Source organism: Brienomyrus brachyistius, chromosome 25 (assembly GCF_023856365.1).
Source record: "Brienomyrus brachyistius isolate T26 chromosome 25, BBRACH_0.4, whole genome shotgun sequence".
NCBI lineage: Eukaryota > Metazoa > Chordata > Actinopteri > Osteoglossiformes > Mormyridae > Brienomyrus > Brienomyrus brachyistius.
Genome location: NC_064557.1, coordinates 10,797,119 through 10,803,596, shown reverse-complemented (window position 1 = coordinate 10,803,596; position 6,478 = coordinate 10,797,119).

The window sequence follows — 6,478 nt, the reverse complement described above, 5'->3', positions numbered from 1 at the left end:
GTGTGTAAAGCATACTGTATGAAGGGTTTTGATAAAGTGGACATGGTAGTAAGACAAGTGTGAATGCAATTTTAAAACACTGTAATAGATTTCTGCACGAGGTACTTACATTGTTACTGTTAAACTAATATTGTTGTTAATTAATGTACTATTTAGTACTGGTCTTGTAAGCAATACTAAATGGTACATTAGCTGCTAGTAGTACTATTTTTAATGCAGAATATTTAAATTCATAGAGCATAAGTCCAGCTCTTTAAATTGCAGCATCGTAAAATTAGTGTTAAAACAGCTGCACTGCACTGTAAGCTTGCAGGGGGAGATAACCTCGGTACTGCACCACATCCCCACGGCACTGCACCACATCCCCACGGCCCACCCCCCCACGTTGCTGACCTCCAGTGATCACCCATGTAGAGACTTCAGGGTTGGAACAGTTGACAGTTCACAACCAGCTGACGGCAAGGACCAGCGTTAGTCTGTGTGTGTGTATCAGTGTGTGTGTGTGTGTGTATCTGTGTGTGTGCGTCTGTGTGTGTGTATCAATGCGTCTGTGTGTATGTATCAGTGTGTGTGTGTATCTGTGTGTGTGCGTCTGTGTCAGTGTGTGTATCAGTGCGTCTGTGTGTATGTATCAGTGTGTGTGTGTATCAGTGCGTCTGTGTATGTGTGTCAGTGTGTGTGTGTGTATCTGTGTGTGTGCGTCTGTGTGTATGTGTGTGTGTGCGTGTGCCTTTATATGAGTGTGTGTGGGAGTGTGTGTGAGGTCACATGTGTGGTCCTTCGAACCACTTCCCCTTCAGTTAGTTATCAGTAGACACTGCCTTGCCTTTTGACCTAGAGGCATACAAATCACGTCCCCAAGTACGACTGTCCAAGTTGTGTGCTAGGGCTGCATGATTAAGCATGTCCACCCTGATGAGTATTTCCATTTTCGAAAACCCGATTACTCACTTCAGACCCGTACGCATCCCCCCCCCCCTCTCCTCCAGATCCCGGGAATGGAAACTATGGACACTAATCTCACACACCTCAGCCATCAGCTTCAGAGTAAGTCACTAAAGCCCCCGGCTGTGTCCTTTCTGTCTTCACATGTCCTCTAAAGAAGCTTCGAAACCTACACAAAAGCAGCGTCCCTCTCCTTAACAAGCATGAAGCATGACTCCCCCCACCAGCTGGGGACTGTATCCTTGAGATTTGAACCTGCCTCTCTCACCCCCCCCCTTCCTGAAACATATGGATTTTAACCTGCCGTAAAATCCTCTTTATTCTTAGTAATTAAATCCGTATGTGTCGCTTTGCTGCTGTGTTGTGTGTTTGGTAATGAAAAGCATTGTGAAGTGAGCATTACTGCCTGATCCTCAATATCTGACACATTAACAGAGTTCAGGGTCTGTATTACAGGGAGAGTTCAGCTTAAACTGCTGCCTTCATCCAAAGTGACCATTTCTTTCTAGGATGCTGATTTAATCTTTAATCTTTAAATGCCGATTTCTTTTCAGTGTCCATTAGAACAGCTATGAACCCACATGGAGCAACATCTCCCTGTCCACACGAAGGTCCAGCTGAGTCAACACCCCCCCACCCCCCACCCCATGTGGGGTGTGTACACTGACCCAAGGCTAGACACGCTCTGTGACACACTGTGGCATTCTTTGGCTCCCACCCCAAACGTGAAGCGCAAGGATGACACAGGAAGTGAAGGACAGCTGGGGGGGGGGGTGTGTTTTGGGGAGGGGGGGGGCAGTAAGTGGACCTGAATCAGCAATGTAGGAGATGGGGAGTATTTAAGCACCACAATATGCAACCCCCCCCCCCCAAAACACCACTTTAGGAAGCAATATGATTCACTTTCTCTCAAGTCTTCCTGGACCTGCAACTACAGCAAGGAACCTCGTTGCATAATCCAATAACAGAGCACAGGCTCCATCACTGGTAATAGCCTCTTAATGGTCCAGCATGCGACACTCCCCAGGAGAGCCCGAATCCTCAAGCTTCAGCGAGACGCGTCGACTGTGAGCTCAGTCAGGCACTGTCTATAAATACCACACAGCCCCGTAAAATTTCCATAAACAACGTGAGGTCCTCAGTCTCATTATCGCCCATGCTGTTGATGGAACCTTGTAGCCTCAACAAGCACGGCATCACGTCAGCACAGAATCCTGCACTGAGGCAAAGGCAACGCATTTGTTTTGGATTTTTACGAGCGCTTGTTGTGTTTATGACATGCAGCGCCACATCACGGGTGGTTCGGTGGCGCTCCGCTGTAAACTACAATTACGCAATTGCATTAGCTAAGGACCTTGCTAAATTTAAGTGGTCTGCCTTAGAGGTACCATGATTTTACCTTTTGGAGAGGCCAGTAAAACCTACCCTGAGTCTGAGTCCGGTAATTATACTTGGAAAGGGCTTTTGTGCCACATTGTTTAAGACTGCAGCCATATTTCCCAAAAGGCTTTGCTCCCGTCTGAATGTGATGGGAGGTCTGTCCAAGCCACGGGCAGGTTCATTCACCCCATGTACCGCCAAGAGTGTCCTACTCCACAAACGCTGTCCGCACGCAGGTCAAGCACCCCAGCCAGGCATGGCTCCAGAAAACGGGTGTTTTGATAGCTTCCCAGAGACCTCCCATTAATGCCGGCTCCGTACCGGCAAGGCTGGTGTATGCTTGGGCTCTAATGACATTCCCATCAGCAGATGACGTTCCACAATGTGGCTCGCGACTCCAAACAACTCGCTGTCGCAGCTGGGTGTCTACAGAAGATGCCAGGGGTCAAGTACCTCCACCGGGGGCATGACCAGTAGGGCCTCGGCCCTGGGTCCTCACCAACCATCCCCCCAGGCTCTGTGGAGGCCCAAAACAGGAGCCGTGATGCCTTCCTGACTCGACTTGCTGACCACAAGGAGGGCAAGAGTCAGGATTGGCTGTTTCGGTACTCATGCAGGATCGAAGGTGTTCCGGAGAGATTATAATTGGACGATTGATTTATGGAATGGGAGCAGGAAAATGAGGAGACCTGCAGGGGTTACATGATCACTCAGTGACTGGACAGATGTGCACAATCACAGGACCGGGTTTGAGGGCCGACATCGTATCTATGAAGTGAAGCTCCTGTTGGATGTTTCTAGTACTCAGCGTCTGTCTGCTGTTTCTCCTCTTTTTGTGCCTCTATTTCCTCACCCCACCCCTGTCTGAGGGGGCTGAGGACATCTTCCTGCATCACATGGGGAGATTTACGGTAATGAATGCTGTTATTTGTTGACACGGCCTTACATCGGTCCTTGGTGGAAGTCAGACCGCAGGAGTCCAGTCTAGAGTAGTGCTTATTCGAAAAATAGCCCAGGAATTCATGTCACATGTTCAGCAAGTCCACCAGCCACGTTCAGCCCCCCTCGCTGAGTGCACCTCCGGGCAACAGGGTGGGGAGGCCTCCATCTGGGGTTCGCTTTATGCAGAACTGCACGGCGGCACTCTCCAAGTCCTGGAAGCCGCATAAATCGGTGCCGCTCATGTTTTAAGTAACACGGGCCAGAGGCAGAGAGTTCGTGAATAAACAGACCTCAGAGTGCGCTGACCGCACAAGGGCCCCTTAGCAGGGTCTCACCTCCGCGAGTCACAGAGGCAGGGAGCTAACGCGGAAACCATGACCTGCACGAATAATCAGACCTCAGAGTGCCCTGACCGCACAAGGGCCCCTTAGCAGGGTCTCACCTCCGCGAGTCACAGAGGCAGGGAGCTCACGCGGAAACCACGACCTGCGTGAATAAACAGACCTCAGAGTGCCCTGACCGCACACGGGCCCCTTAGCAGGGTCTCACCTCCGCGAGTCACAGAGGCAGGGAGCTCACGTGGAAACCGCAACCTGCACAGATAAACAGACCTCAGAGTGCCCTGACCGCACACGGGCCCCTTAGCAGGGTCTCACCTCCGCGAGTCACAGAGGCAGGGAGCTCATGCAGAAACCCCGACCTGCGTGAATAAACAGACCTCAGAGTGCCCTGACCGCACAAGGGCCCCTTAGCAGGGTCTCACCTCTGAGACTCATGGCAGCTAATACCCAGTTAGCCGGCTACACATTGCTGTCCGGCAGCCAGTGCTGCTTGCCTCCAGAGCTCTTAAGTATCTCTGTTTCTTTGCGTCGATATGTGGGTGTACGTTTACAGTGCACTTTCATAAATTCTTCACTTTTTCATTAAATTAATTGTGACATAAGATTGAACTGTAATGTGTGAAAGTGAGACGGTGTTCAGAAGGTGATTACTGCCCCGGTCTGTCCCATACCCCCTGCTCACCTGCTCCGAGCAGAGTCACCCGGATGCTTATTGAGGGCCACCACTTCCAAAAGCTGGTCAAACCCACTCAGGATGGTTAGTGTGGGAACAAGCTGTGCAACCCGGGTGGGGGGGGGGGGGGGGGGGAAGGTTTGGCTTCACTGCTCAGGGCACCTACAAGAGCCCTCATATAAATTCCAGGCGGGCTTCCTCTCTTGCTGGACTGTGACTGACTCAAGTGCTAGTGGTTAATAGCATGTGAGGCTAAATAAGTGTGAGAGGCGGGAATGCTGTTTGCTGCCTGCCATGTGACCGGGCACCATGACGATGTCAACCCTGCCAACTACTTCTGCCAAAAGGGGCTCTGCCCTTTTGATGCTTTACTGCTAAATGAAATTGAGTATGACCGAGCGTTTCTATTAACCTTCAGCATTATTACAGGGGGAATGAATTCCAGTATTTCTAGACATTTATGGCACTGATATTCAAGCACTTTTGGCAGTAAAGGTTTATAATTTCTCACCCAAAAAACATTTAGTCACTGTGCTAAAAAAAACCCCACCATAATCTTTCTTGACACATAAAGAAAATTCTGCATCCAGGCTGACCAAAGCAAGAGTCACATGACACTTGATATGAAAAACTCCCAAAAAACAATTACATAGACACTAGTGAGATGAGGTCTGAATTCCCTTCAGCAGGATCTTGTTTGGGTGCCACGGGGGTGGGGGGGGGGGGGAGTGAGATCCAAAGCCTCCCCCATGACCATTTTATACCTTTGCTAACCCTGAATTTCTAGAGCAGCAGCATTGCCGCTGATGTCACCCCACACCCAGGCTGGAGAAACCCTCGTCATTTATCAAATATGAAAACACGCGTAATGGAAACGGCGGGGGGGGGCTGGCTTATCAAAGCTGAAAATGCAGGCGTTTAGCTTATCGCACCCTCAATGCTAACATGACCCTACAGATTTCCGCAGGGCCTCCAACAGTGGTCGAGTTTGCAGGCGACGCTTGGCTCAGCGCTCTGGCATGCTGTGCCAGTGACCGGAAGGTCGTTGGTCCAAATCCCCCCCCCCCAGCAAGGCCTTTAACACCCAATTGCTCAGGGGCTGTCTGCGCCTGCATTCCCGAAAAACGTACATCGTATTGTAATGTTAGAGAAGTCTGTGGAACACCTGTTTTACTCACTATATTCCCTGAAGGATGTGCCTCGCTGCTTTGTGCAGATATTATAACACAGCAGGACAAGCCTGGTTCTTTCCAGGAAAAGCAATATGGACAGACCTAAGAGCCTGAAGGGAAGGATCCGGAACACAGGCATGAACTGCTGTGCTTCATTCAGGAGGAGATAAAAAAAAAAAGTGTCTGGAGGAGTGAGATGCAGCCACCTGTTCAGTGCTGGCGGATATTAGCTGGTAGTTAAACTGCTCATCCCTAACTAGTATAACTGAGCCAAGTACTTTGCTTCTGTGACCTCGCAGGGTTCGGCCCCTTCTTTTCGTAATGGTCTTCCTGCCCCCCATTAAAGGCATTGCCTTTAATAGGGGAGTGATAATCTTAGGAAGGGGGGCACTGGACCCAAAAACAGAGAGCACTTCAGCTGCTAGCAAGAGTGTCAGCATGGGCAGGTTTCTGAGGGGCTGAGGTGGGCCCTCCTGCTGCAGGGAAGTAGCAGATGCAGATCAGTCTTTCCTGCGACATCGCCAAGATGCGTATTTACTATACCCTCCTTATTAAACCGCGTTTCACCGTATTCTGACCCACTCGTTTCTGCACTGTAGTTCCTTTGATCGAAGATGTTTTTATCCCCCCGCAGCCCCAGAAACTAAACAGAATATGTACCATTTGCGGTAAATATGCAAAACGGTTTCCCGTTTTTTTTTTTTTTTTTTTTACGTGCAATCGATTCCAGAGCCGGCGTCAGCCAAATACAGACTGACGGAGGTTCAGTTTTAATTCGCATTTAATGGCCGCCTTCGCCTCATGTGCACTGATGTACTTTAGAAAACAAAAGAGTAATATAAGGATTTTATTGCATATGTAGAAAAAATGTTGTAAGAGCAATAACGGCGTGAGGGCAGACAAGTGTTGAGTTTCAGCTTCGCGTAACAGCAAACCGGATTTGTGAGCGAAAAAAGTCGAGAAGGCGCACGTGTCCCAACTCATATTTCTTTTCTCAAACGTCCCGCTTTGTATAAATTCTAAGT